The sequence below is a fragment of the Aulostomus chinensis genome, chromosome 11 (genome assembly GCF_037954235.1).
Source record: "Aulostomus chinensis isolate RoL2024-O1b breed Wild chromosome 11, RoL_Achi_v1.0, whole genome shotgun sequence".
Classification (NCBI taxonomy): Eukaryota; Metazoa; Chordata; class Actinopteri; order Syngnathiformes; family Aulostomidae; genus Aulostomus; species Aulostomus chinensis.
Window position 1 is genome coordinate 7,015,241 of NC_141330.1, and position 14,799 is coordinate 7,030,039.

Consider the following 14,799-nt stretch of genomic DNA (forward strand, 5'->3'; position numbering starts at 1 on the left):
AGGGAAGCATAGAACCTGACTGGTTGCTGACACACTGATATTCTATTGTTCCATTATTGGCAGCCAAATGAAGTGTTAAATGGGTCTCAAACCAATTTACTGCAGCTCAGGAAAAAGAAATACATTTAATGAGAAGGTTATGTAATTAGACTTCATCTTCATGAAATGTTTTTGTTATTTGTTTGTACTGTTAGCAAAGCCCGTGGGATTCTGGGAAACAATCATTTTCAGTTAAGTAACACAGCGTGAGAGGGAATTGACCCCAGATGGGTTACTGGCACGTCACAGTGTTTGGAACAAGGACGGGATCACCGAACTGAGTACTTTGGTTCCCCTGTGCATTTCTCAGTTGCCCACACAGTTTTTTTTTTTTCTAAGTATCTCCAGCAGTTCAGCTGAAGGGGCAAAACTTTATGTCAAATTGTCACCACTCTGGGTGCGACCATGAAAAGGCTGGAAAACACACTGAGCCCCTCCTGCCGCCTCTTTTGGATTGGCACTTCAAATCAGTTTTGATATGCTGCGCTGAATATCAATCTATTGATCATTTTGCCCCAGTGACGGAGGGCTTGGTCCAAGCGTCCATGGTTAACCGCCAAGAAGTTTTTTTGAATGGTTACACATGTATGAGTTAATTTGTGTACACACAAAGCTTTGCCAGAGAGCTGCCTGAGGTAAAAAAGTGAGATGATGCTCAGAATGGAACCATTTTACCCAGAAAGGCAACAAAGTCACACGAAAACTGTGTGATTCCACTTCAGTTTAGTGGTAGTACGACCTTGTTTATGCTTGAGTGAGACTCCATCAAGCTCCTGCCAGATTGGAGGGGCTGTATGTCATGTCATTAACCAAAAATGAAATAGCTTGTTTGCTTGTGAAGGAGTTTTGGGCTATCCAGACGCAAAATTAAGTGACATTGACATCCCTCATGTTTGTGTGTGTGTGTGTGTGTGTGTGTGTGTGTGTGTGTGTGTGTGTGTGTGTGCGCGCACGCGCGCTTGTGAGTTTGTGTCAGGTGTTCTTCCTGTTAAGGGGACATAACTTTGTGGTCACAATGTGAAAATGGTTCTGTTTTATGGAGGAACAATAAGCAAGTACCCATAAATCTCAATTTTATGTTTAACAAGGAAGACTTGAGGTAGTGTGAAGCCTGAAGTTGGTTATACAAAGTTTCCAGCAAATAAATGGAAGTCAATCAACTGTGCTCTGAAGTGATGGAAAGACAAATGAGCGTGTGTATGAGTGCGACACACAATGATTTCCCTTCAGACATCGCTCATTAAATGTTACAGCTCTGCGGTGCCCTCCTTTGGGGTTAAATATACTGAAAAACAATAATAACTCATCCTATTGTGGTATTGTTGTACATCTGACACAATAACTCCTCTCTACTGATGTCTCTCCAACAGCGATGGACATGTCATTATGGTTTCATCTCCAACTTGTAACTATTGATTTCAATCTTAAGCATCTCTGAAATGCGCTTTCACTCCAACAGCCCTCTCACCTACGCCTGGAAACCATGACTCTTCGTCCTGGAGGTGAGGGTTAGTGAGCTCTCCAGTGTTTTTGAAGCACCCCCTTCCATTTGTTTTGAATCTTTTACTTTCCCCTGAGAATGTTGTGAAAAAAATAAACCAACTTTTTCCCGTATTTTACATAAACCGTGGGCCGTGTGCTCGCAAAAACAAGCTAAAAGGCTAACAGGGAGCTAAATAGCAGGCGTTTGCTAGCTCTGCAGCTACAGCTGTCGTGTTCCATTTGGATTGTCAACATTTCTAGGAGCCAAAAAAAAAAGGACAAAATTAGCTGCTTATCCTGGGCTAGCTTAAGCTATCTACATCATAATTAGCATTGCCTTATGATTCATTTACTCACTTGATGCTTTCTTCCAGACAAATACAGTTTCTCAGAGAGCACATGGGTTCATCTTCATCTCCTCTGCCAAGCATCTAATGTGATCCTTGCTGCTTGTTTGTTTGTCAGCAGAATATCTCAAAAACTAATGGATGGCTTTTGATGGCATTGAGTGGAAAAGCATAGTATTACATGGAAAATGTGATTCATTTTTTGAGACGATCTGGATCAAGTTCAGATCCTGAATCCTGAGGACCGTTCCAGGCCATTGGCAGGATATAGACCAGCTACTTGCGGTATTTTTCAGGGCCTTTTTTTTTTGGTGGTTGGAAGAGAATGTAGGAAAGGATTTGGATGATTCTATATTATGTATCTATGTAACCACATTGGTGGAGGTATGAGCTCTCTGAGTGCTTTCTAGTTCCCGATATCAATTAAAGTCATTGTTTTCTTTCGGTTTTACAACCCCAGATGGTCTTGTCAGTTTGTCCTGTCATCAGCAGCAAACAAAGGTCATCTGCAGCTGGGAGTAACTTAGAAACCAACATTTATTCGAATAAACAAATACTATAAAACCAGACCTTGAGTATAAGCTAAATGTCAAAGTGCTATCATCTACAGGAGTTTTCACTCAGAGGATTTCTTCCAAGGAGATTATTCATACCAGATTTTATTGACTTTATAGATTCTTCTGTAGATCATCTGATGTTTACTTTTGTTGGTCTTCATCTGCCGTGAGTTGCTGAGTTGTCGGTCATGCAACTTCTTGTGTATTTTAATATTGCAATATCTAAATAAATATATAGTTATGTCAGAAAGCACATACACACACATAAAGGGGCGGAGATGGAAATCTGTCAGTTCCCATGTGGTGTTTATGGAGCTGCCTGAGGGTAATAGAGTCAACAAATCCAGTCAGCTGAAACTAAAGGCACTGTGTGTTTGCAGTTACAAGTTGTGCTCTGGCATACCCATTTAGGTCAGTCTGCATCCTATTTGGGCCTCAGAGTTTAAGATGTGGGCTTGAGACCAGCTGGTCACTGGTTTTAATAACTATACTGGCTGCAAACGTATGGGAAGTTAAATTTTCACCAGCTACTGTTGACACGCCTGCAAGTGAGCTTTATTGCACTGGCAGAACTGGTCGGCAGGAAACGCAACTTTGTGGGTGTTGGATCGACTCTGATACATTGTGTAACTGTACGTGACCGTGAACAGTATATATGCTGAGCAACCTGTCCGAGCTAAAAAAAAAAAACAGAAAAAAGATTTTGCAAACTCAACAATGAAAAGACATGATTTATGTTCCAAATGGATAAACACTGGTAAAACAAACCTCAGTTCAATCGTTAAGTCACAGGCTGTCCTCAGTGAGTGGCCACATGCAACATTCGCATCGCCAAAATAAACGGAACAGCAATAAGTACGTCTATCAGAGGATGGAAACAGTTTGAGCTAAAATGTTCTAATGCACACACCGAGTATAAAGAGCACCTTTCTAAAGAGCCTATGATTGAGGATTTTCTGGAACTTTAATGTGAAAAGTCTGTAGAAAATCAGGAAGATTACAGGGTTGCTTCAAAATGCAAAAAAAGCACATTTTCTCAGTTACCACTAATTTTAACAAGTCATGTCGATAGTCCGTGCAAATTTGTGCGGCAATGCTACTTGAGATATTTCAGTCTGGTCCAAAGTAGTGGACCAAGTCCCTGACATTACAACACCTGGAGCCACGCTGATGGTATGGAAAAGAAATCTCCACTCCAACAACATGTCATGAAGGATGTAATGTCCTGATGACTCTGGCTAATCTAAAGAGCATGCCAAACTGTTTCCAAAGGGATGACTTTCTGCAAAATACGTCCCTGTGGAGGAAATAGGAGTGCTTTTCTGAAGGACTTCACTAAAGAAAAATGGCTGCTGTCAGATGTTAACAGAAAACATGTTTATCTCTTAGCGTGTGTGCGTGTGATTCTGGCTGCACCGGCCTTGATGCAGGTAATAACAAGGAAAAAGTACCTGGAGTTGATCAGATAAATATTGCATTCATATAAAAAAGGTCTTATATTTTAGACACCTATTATGTTTTTGTTTTTTTTAACTGTTTAAATTATATAATACTCTAACAGCAATTACAACTACTTAGGTAGGGGCATGGCAAAAACCATGAGCGGGAGCACATTATACAACCAAAACTGACTACATAGTCAGAAAGTAAAATATGATATTTAGTGTTATTTTTGTCTCAGCTTTTAACCCCCATTTGGTTTTCTCAATTGTGATGTCAAGAAAAGAACTTATTTTCTATTTTAATCGCTATCTATGTAACAGATTTATGAAAAAATTTGCGTTTGTCTCAGAAAAAATAATAAAATCTCATAGATTTAAACTAAACTTTGCTTTTTTGCTTTAAATTTATGGTCTTCTCTGTCTTTTTCATGTGGCATTACAGCAGCATACATACTTAACTAGCCCACAGCACTCTGAGAAAAAAACAACAGCTTCATATTACAAGAATGAAATGGTTTAAATATAATACGAAATATAAAAATGTAGCTAATGCTCAAGTGGGATGATGCTGCATCTCTCTAACTGTAGTGGGGATCAGATGTTCAGGCCTGTCTATGACAAAGATGAGTAATTTACTAAGTAAAAAGAATAATTTTGTGACTAATATACTTATTCAAGTGAGACCTGGCTTGACTGAAAAGCTGAATCATGAATGAGTGTAAGCATACGGTCCTTTCGTCCACCCACATCATGTTGAAGTCAAATATTTCCATGTCAGCAGACTGTCAAGGCCTACGCTGCACCACTCCTCCAGCCGCGGGCCAATCACAGGCATCTTGTGTCCAGACAGGGAAGAAACATAGAGTTCCTTGTCGAGGAGAGTTTCAAAAAGCCATCGTGTTCTGGCCAAGTGTATTATGTCCATTTCTGCTATTTCTGCTACAAGCTAAACCCATCCACATGCTTGGACAAAAGCAGCAGTGATAGCCAGTGTGTGGGAGGCTCTCTGTTTGACTCACACAAGTATCAAATCCGTCGCCTTTTCAAATACTGCTGTTTTTGAACTGTGATCCAGAAGGGGAGATGTATGCCACGTTTCTCCACACAAGTGGTGTGGATGGGCTGTTTTTTTCTTTTTACCAAACGTGACTCACTGTGGTCTTCAAAAAGAATTCCTTCGTTGCCCTCAATTTCCCGAATGTCTTCTTGGTGAGAGTTAAAAGCTGCTGAACTAGTATGCGTGTGGAATGTACTGTTTTTATTTGTTGGAAGGCTTTTTTTTTCTTGCATTGCACAGTTTGTTCCTGTTTTTTATTCCACTGGTAGTTGTGCGAGTTGACATGAAACTCTGCGGTAGGCATCTGCCTCCACTTAATGAAACAAAGATTCAGTTTAATTCTCTCCAAGAGGGCTGCTGTTCTCTAAAAAGAACTGGATAATCAGAAAAAACAAAACGTGTATTATTATTCTAATCCAGGAGGTAACAGAAGAAAAACTAACAAGCAGAATAGAATAGGGTGTACCCCTGTATCACGATTCAATGAAACAGTCTAAAAATTCTGGACTCGTTTGAGTGGAATTTTATTTATTTTTTCCACAAAAACAGTTCCAGCTTTTATTGTGTTATGTAGAGCATGGAACCGATTTGGCTCTCGAAATGTGAACTGCGGTGTCACAGCTCACCTCAGGCTGCTCGGTTTCAGAGGTGACCTTGATATGTTTGGCTACTGGACCTCACAAAATATACCATCCATTCATTGCTATGATTGAGTTGCAGCTATAGACTTGACCTTAGGAATCACAAAATGCAGTGAATGCTAGTAGGAGGAGACACAAACAAATGAATGCTACGCTTAGAAGATGCTTGTTTGAGCATGATTTGACCAATATTGGTTCAAAGGCACTTGAAATTTTTATCCTACATGCATCTGTTTTTGTAATGGGGGACAACATGCCACTACTGTACATTACTGAAATAAGTCAAAAAGGCAGAGCGGCCTCTTGGGTATCAAAATGCACATTTTATGCTGGAGTTTGTTGTCTCAGTCCGCTGTCTGCATCCTGGTTATGTTCTCATGTTACCGGTGATCCATCGGAACGCTAACTGTGAAATGACACCGCTGACAGCCTGTATGACTGACTGACAGATCCGGGAAGATGTAGCACCAAAGGTTAGGTGGATTTGCACAGGCACTAATTTTACCTCATGGAAAACCACAGATAGGGGATACGCCACTTAACAGGAGTGTATCTGTGTGAGTATCTTTGTAATAAGTGCGTGTGCAAGAGCGGTTATACTCCCCAGCCTCTGTCAGCACATGCACAAACAGCCCTGTTGACTAAACTCAGAAGAGGTGTTTTTCATTGATGTCACAGATCATAAACTAGACGCTGAGGGATGTCGCCAAGGCACGGAGGAGAGTGGCAGCCTCAGCTGCTCTCGATCATAAAGACCATCCTTTGGGCTTCTCCCTGCCCTGAGGGACATCTACTTTGGGTTTGAGAGAGTGCAGCTGTGATGGAAGCTACAGTGTTTTTCCTTGTGCATCATGAACACCCCTGTTTGTACCGCATACACAAGCAAATTCATGTATACTGACATGCACACCATCCATATAACACTCTCCTTTTGCTGCTTCAGTTCTCAGGTGATTACAACACTTCCCCCAAGAGTAAAAGGACTGAATGACGAGGCCGACTTCCTCATATGATCCCTTGTATCTGTGCTTAAATCGCATAATCTGGAATTAAACATGATGAATGTCTTTGTCAGCACAGCTTGGATGGAAATTTCATGTGTCAGCTTCTACACAGACTGAATCACACCACAACATCTGCAACTACTACACCTAGAGTATAATAAGCACCTCAGTCTCAGACAGCCAGACTCAAGCGATCCATTAGTAGGACTGATGGAATATCAAACTTGAGAAGCTGTAAAGCAGCAGAGGGTCATCCACAAACAGGATCCAGTTCCTTAGACTTCAAACTATTTGAGGAGATGCCAGAAAAAGGTGTGGTGTGGCCTTAGACCTTGACTAACTTTCTTTCATTTACTTGCAATCATTAGCGAGGCCCACACTCCTCCAGCTGCTGCTCTTTAACGGTGAAGTTAGTTATAAAAACTGCCCCAACGATCCAACATCACTGGCGGTTCACACAAGTCAAGGTTTTGGCTTTCACTTAAAGCACAAGATTTTCCAAGTCCCTCAGGTTATGATTCATCAAAACCTCATCCGTGGAAATCTTGAACCCCCTACCAACAGTCCCCCACTTGATGCACCCTGTATTAGCCGTAACTCTGAGATGCATGTGTGAGCAACATGCACAGGAAGAGCTTCTCTTTTGTGAGACTGCAGCGCTGCATCGTATCAGCGCTCGATTTAGGTCTGAGCTGCTGGCGTAGACCTCAAGGGGCTTAAGAAGCAAACTTAGTTGAAAGAAGAAGCCCTGCTGGGGAAACTGATCACTAGAGAAAATGCTGTGGCTAGTCGATATGTCTTGTGCTGTTATTTTTTCCAGTACTGAGAGAATGGGAATGTAGGGAAGAGAACACAGGAGAGAATGTTCTCTCTGGATTTAAAGCCAGATGATATTTGGGTAAAGAAACCAGAGCAGCTATACTGAAAAATGACATGAAATGAAAAATGGATCACTGTCGTATTTTTAAGCTACTGGGGCTGAAATGACATGTGCAATATGAAGTTGTCTCCCAGTGTGTTTTTGCAATATTATGCAATTGGTAGCTGGGAAACACTATGAGTGATTCATCATAGGAAAGTTGAATCAAACCTGATTTTTTTTAATTTATTTGTGGTTGATATGGAAATTTTATACATCTAATAACTACTAATGATGTCTGCAATAATGTTTAAGTCACAAACAAGATACTCTTCTATCACAACAAAAAGTTGTTCTCTGGGGTTCCCTGCCTGGCTGACATGTGCTTCTAATGCAAAAGTATCTTTGAAACACAGAGGATTCTTTGTTACAGAACACTTTTCATGTGCTGGTGTTTATTTGAGACCTAGCTTGATCATGATCTCATAATACAAAACAGAAGTCTAATTGCATAAGTACTCTTGGATATAATACCATGATATGATACTGGACTGTTTCAACAGAATCAAAGCTTATTAAAAGCTTCAAATTGTATTTACACAGTGTCAATTCTGTGTATCTGTGTGTTGTTACTGTTGTTGCAGGGGGTGTAGCTCAGGCGATACAACAGTTATTTAGTAATCAGAAGATTTACTGATTTGATCCCCCCGGCCTCCCTAGAGATCTTGTCCTTGAACTAGACACCAAGTCCCAATTAATCCTGTTGTGTAAAGTGTTTTAAATAAAAGTGCTGGATTAATTCAAATCTCTGGCTATTCCAGCTATGTTGACAATACAAAAAAACAGCCTTACTGTATATTACACCTTCCAGTTTCTTTTTGTGGCATTAATAAAAAACAATATAATAAATGGAAAAACTGTTACAGATGAGCTCACTAGAGTCTTACCGGCAATAACTGTAAACAACTATTAATGCAGGAAGGATTTTCAGTCAATATTATTGAAAATATGTAGTACTTGGAGAAAGTAGTATGCAGACCTGCCCAGAGGTTCAATGCTCCTGGCAGCAGTGAGGCTGAATGGAGCATATAAACACATACTAAAGTTCAGTACAGCGTTCATACGCGGTCCCTTTGTAAAGGTCATAACGTTGAAGCCAGAGAAGTCATGATTCAGTCGTACGTGGTATGCTAGCAGGATAGAAATACCACCATTTTGTTCCCGATAAGGAGTACGGGAGGTAAGATTTGGTGCAAACATCTGCCTCAGTCCTGCTCATCTTCAACATGCCGATATCATCATTGTGAGCATGGTGACATTTGCATTTAGCGCCGATGCAAAGTGCAGTGTCGTATACTCAAGCTGAGCCCATTATGGCCTGATCAGCTGCTACTGAGCGGCCATCCAAAGTCCAGATGAATTTCAGACATTTCAGAAATATTGATTGGAAATCGTCATGCTTTTGCACAGTGAGTTCATAGCCCCAAGTCATTTCCCAAAATTCATAGCAATTTCTCAGCAAGCCTGGTGGCAGATAGTGTCAGAAAGTGCTAAAGCACGTCGTGTCATAGGAGGCAGGTAGGTTGAGCCGTAGCTGTAGCATAACACCTGTTTGATGGCTCTTTCTCCTCCAATCAGGACAGACTTCAACTTCAGCAACCTCTTCATTTTATTCTTCTTCAGGGTGTTAAAAAAACTTCCTTGGAGGTTTTGAATGAATAACATCCATACTTAAGGCGATGTTAAAGCTAATAGACTGAGCAAATCAATTATTTTATCAAATTATTATCTCTCCTGTTTTCTGTGAATAATATGATCGCCGTAAGATTACCATGAATAGAAAGTAAAACAATGTAAATCTCCAACTTAATTTACATATGTCAAAAATGTGTTAGGGACAGACTGTCCTTGCTGTTTGGTATCACAGAATTGTACACTGCACACACACTTATAACTCTTTGATGGACGACTAATCCCAACAGGCTTTTGCTCATAATCGCAGCTCTTATGAAACCCCTGACCCAGCAATTCCATCTTGGGTTCCTACCATTCTCTTTAATTGCTGACACAGGGTTTGATGGGCAAGGCTGGGACTTGGGCCCACAGAAACTTCTAGAAGGTGATAATAGACTCTGGACAGGGGTCATGGAACCCTCTGGAGGCATGGGCAGCTGTCTGGCTTACGTGTTCATCTTCTCACACCCAGCTGGGGCCTGCTGTGTTGATCACAAAGGGGAAAGAGAGACATTAATCTTACGTTTGGAAGGAGTCAGATATCCTGACGTTTATGGTGACGATAAAGGACCTTGCGGATGGTGATGGCAAGGCGAGCGCCTTCACTCTCTAACCAGTGTGAGCATTTATAGGGTGGGAAAGCTGGATCTACATGGATGCACCAAATTGGACTAGAAGTTAAATCCAAAAATACTGACTGTAAACACTCACTGTATTTGACAACAGTATGAGCGTGGAAGGATTTACAGTCATGGTTTTCCTCTGTATCACATTACAACATTTAACGGGTTCCCAATAAGAGATTAACAAAAATCCATCTTCTGCAATTGTCTTTTGACTGCCAAAACTCATGGGTAAAATGATCCCCAAATTCTCTACAAGGTTCAGAGTTGACACTGAACTTGGCCCTGATGGGAGATTTGACTCACTCTATAATAGTGTAAAACCAAAGGCACTCACCAGTGATATTTTAGGAGCACAGAGAGGAAAGCCTTTAGTTTAATAAAAATGGCTTCCATAAAAGAATGGTTATATGTCCGTAGAACAATCATAGCTTTATTTTTGTATCAACTAAATCTTTTATTGGCTTCTACAGTGCTCTAATGATGAATTACACCATGATTCAGTAAGTCGTTAAGAAGAATTTGGCTCTTTGCAAGAGCTAACCACAACCAGATGGGCTGTATCAAAAGTAATGTTATGTAAAAGGATTGGCACAGACCAGCCTGACAGCCAGTTGTTTGTAGTTGGCATTATATTGTTCCTTCCAAAGACCTTATAAGACCGGAATATTTACACAGTATTATTGCTTGGCTATACTGAAATGTGATTATTGATAATTAAATAAATTCACATAAAGCAAAATCACAACAAAACAGGGAATTGTTTGTGCAAAATTATCTACTCATTAAATAATTACCATCCACGATTATACCATTGAATGTCAGTATATGTTTCAGGTTACACTTGTACAGAAACGGTCTGGTTGATACAGACGGATGACATATGAAAGGGAAAACAAAAATTTTAAGTGTCCTATTACAGTGTTGAGCCGTCACAAGCCAGCAGCTTTAATGTGCCTTCATGCATGCGTCTGAAACTCCACTGGACGGGTGAACACCATTCTTCCCAGAGATATTCTTTCATATTGTGTTTTGATGATGAGAGTGCCAACTAAGACGTCAATGCAAATCCTCCCATAGGTGTTCTATTGGTTTTCAGATCTGTTGACGGTAAAGCAGACTGCCAAAGCCTTGGTTAGTAAAATGTGGCTCCATATCACTTTCAGTCAATCATCCCTATAGGGGATTTTAATCTGCGCCATTAGAAGTCATGTTGAAGCTTAAGGCATGTCAGCGAGGAGACGGACAACTCCAACAGGTGTGAAAGATATAAAGTAGGAGGGGTATGAACTCTTCTATCCAAGCACTGAGAGAGAAAGTGGTGCTCAAAATAACCTGCCTGGAGTCTGTACAGTGAGCGTATGATGCAGAGTTGACGGGCAGGAGAGACGGACAACGAGGGACCAGAAGGCGCTGCAGAAGGGCCTTACCAGGATTGCCTTTCCACAAAGACAGAATCAATAATTCCTGAAATGTTCGTGAATGCTTTAAGACATTCCAGAGGAAACCCATAATAAGAAAGCTGGGAACTTCATTTTATTGCCAAAATATCTGACTGCTGTGCACAATATGATGTGGGAACAATTTATGGAAGCAAATGTCAACTCTTGACAGAAAAGTAAATTACTTGGAGAAATTTTGAAAGACTGCCTATTATCGTTGCCAATGAAAATAAAGAAAGTTTTAGTGGATTATATTTCCAAAAGGAAATAGAGAGACCTGTAATAAAAAAATACATTGTATGTAAAAACATATTTTTTATTTCCTCTTATTGTACAGTTCCAATGGTATTTAATTATTTCATTTTTAAATAACAGCCATTTCATTGTTAAATCTGAAAAAATGGTTTAAAAAAAAATCGGGCAGTCCGATACCCTGACTACAAGAACATTCCCCACAGGATTCCTCGAGGGACACGGTTGAATGCCTTCTCCAAGTCAGCAAAACACATGTAGACTGGTTGGGCAAACTCCCATGCACCCTCAAGGACCCTGCCAAGAGTGTAGAGCTGGTCCACAGCTCCACGACTAGGGTGAAAACCACACTGCTCCACCTGGATCTGAGGTTGGACTATCCCTGCACCCTCTTTTCCAGAACCCCCAAATAGACCTTACAAGGAAGGCTGAGGAGTGTGATCCCATGATAGTTGGAACACCCTCCAGTCCCCTTTCTTAAAAAGGGGAACCACCACCCCAGTCTGCTTATCCAGTGGCACTGCCCTGATGTCCACACGGTGCTGCAGAGTCGTGTCAACCAAGACAGCCAGGGCCTTGAGGAATTGCGGACGTATCTCATCCACCCCCAGGGCCCTGCTACCGAGGAGGTTTTGGACCACCTTGCAACCTCAGCCTCAGAGATAGGAGAGCCCACTGTAGAGCCCCCACATACTGCTTCCTCATTGGAAGACATGTTGGTGGGATTGAGGAGGTCTTCAAAGTATTCCCTCCATTGGAACCACAACATCTCGAGTTGAGGTCAGCAGCACACCACCTGCACCATACACGGTGTTGACAGGGAACTGCTTCCCCCTCCTGAGACAGCGGATGGTGGTCCAGAACCTCTTTGAAGCTGTCTGGAAGTCGTTCTCCATGGCCTGGCCGAACTCCTCCCATCTCAGAGCTTTTGCCTCGGTAACTGCCTACCGGTACCTGTCAGCTGCTTCCTGAGTCCCATGGGCCAAAAAGGCCCAATAGGACTCCTTTTTCAGCTTGACGGCATCCCTCACTGCCTGTGTCCACCAACAGGTTCTTTGATTACAATGTTAAACTAAAGCTGAAGATAGGACCACCAAGGTTGCCGCTCGTGACTGCCACGCATCCCACACACTATTTGACCCCTTTGGCCCCTCCCATTGGTGGTGAGTCCATTGGAGGGGGAATCCACCTTTCCTCATAATGTCATGCTGCCAAAAACCCTTAAAAAAAGTCTCCTTGAGCTACTGAGCCCCTAATTGCATCTGATGACCCTGCGACGGACTGGCAACCCATTCCAGGTTGAACCCAATGTCAGCTGGGATGGGTTTCAGCCCCCCCCCCCCCCCCCCGGACCCTTAATGTATAAGAGGTATAGAAAATGGATGGATGGTTGGATAGACTCACTCCTACACCACTTTGATTTGATGTAATGAGTCCTGCTGAGGCTCTTGCAGGCAGTGCCGTGTATTTGAATTTATTTACAATGCAAATATGCTCAGCTGCAGTTTGCCATGACACATTATGCTCTGAAAGACAGGAAATGTGTCAAGTGGTATATTTCATTGGTGATATACAGAGCTCAAATATGCTAAAAGCTGCAGAGACACAATAACTACCAGCCACATGGATGATAAAAAAGTCATTGTGCTCCTAACTATGATATGTGAGAGTAAAGAAGTAGTTGAATGGATTCAGAAGCTGGAAAAAATGCTTAAAAATCTGTCATGGAAGACTGCCTTAAGTTGCCAGATATAGCTTTGTTGAACTCAAAAGAAACATAACAATACTACATATATCCTCAATTCACCTCTTACTTGAAATGTATTAAAGGCTTGTACGGAAAAAAAGGCCTCACCAAGTGAAACAGAGCCTCAGATTCTTATGATAGAAGCTTCCACTCCCTTATAGAGAACCCACTGCACAAAAAGCATTTTAAATAAGAAATATCTGTGTTGTTACATGTCTATCTTGGTGCGGCTTTATCAAAGTTGCCTGGTCTGTGTTATGAATGTCCAAATCTTGAATGATGTATTCCAGAAAGCCCCAAGTATGACGCTCTTGTAGATTATCTTAAACCTTTTATAAGGGGATGTGTTAACAGACTGGATACATTTTTAAAATGTTATACAATTACATGTTTTACCATTAGATGTCATGATCAGGGATATCTCCCTGACCAAATTGTTCCCAGTAGGGTTTGAAATTTGACGATCATCGCTGCAGTAGGCTACTCTGCAGACATGACAAAAATAACAGCTCTTTTTTTTTTTTGAAGCACATTCCGAGGGGAGGAAAATAAAGGGCACACAGAAGCCATATGAACTCAATTGCCTAGACAGTCATGAATGTAGTGTATGTTACTGGTGAAAACAAGCCAAGAAAACCAGAAGATAAGAAATCTGAAGAGCAGGCCTTGTGCAACTCCTGGCTGACAAGCTTCCTGCCTTTACATAAATAGACCTTAATTGTCTGTGTGAAAACATGCGAGTAAAAATATTATTAAACTTATAGATAAGACAAGTAGAAACATTCTCAACAAAAGAAACACATTTTATCAGAGTATTCATGATTATGAGTACTCTTTTTTTTTGTTGTTGCATAATCTACTTAATGCACTGAATAAGGTTAGCCAGACTTCCCTCTCACCAGCAACACCCCGGCTCCTCCTGAGGGACCCTACGGCATTCCCAGACCAGATGAGCCATATAATCCCTCTAACATGTTCTGGTTCAACGCCGGACCTGCTACCAGTTGGAAATTCTCGGAACACATCCAACAGGAGGCACATGGAAGCTGTCTCAATCAGATGTCTGAAGCACCTTCAAGTAGTGATGCTGAAGCAGTTCAACCCAAAGCTCCCTTCATCTCTCTCTTCGCTACAGCAGACCTGTGCGGCTCCCACAGTTGGTGCATTACTCCCCCATTTTCTAAACACCTTGATGATTCATGCAATATAGTGTTCAATGTACTGCTATTAATATGGGCACAGTTCTATCACTGGAGTAATAAAAAAAAACTGCATACCTCGTACCACTGGCCTCGGTGCCCTACATTCCCACACAAAGGACACACCGAGGGGCAAGATTTCATGCTTTCTCCACTTCCACTAAACACACTCAAACCAAGTGGTCTCACATCAACTTTCTTTTGGGGGATGGATGGTGTGATCCACCAGTGACTGGTGCACCCTCCACCCTTTAGTCTAAGTTCCCAAGCATTGTCCCTGTCTTATGTGTGACATGTCAGGTAGGTTTAGGAGTTGAGGCCCATTCAAGGTCAGCGGTTCTCCTGCTGCATATAACCTGAGCCAAGCCCTGCTT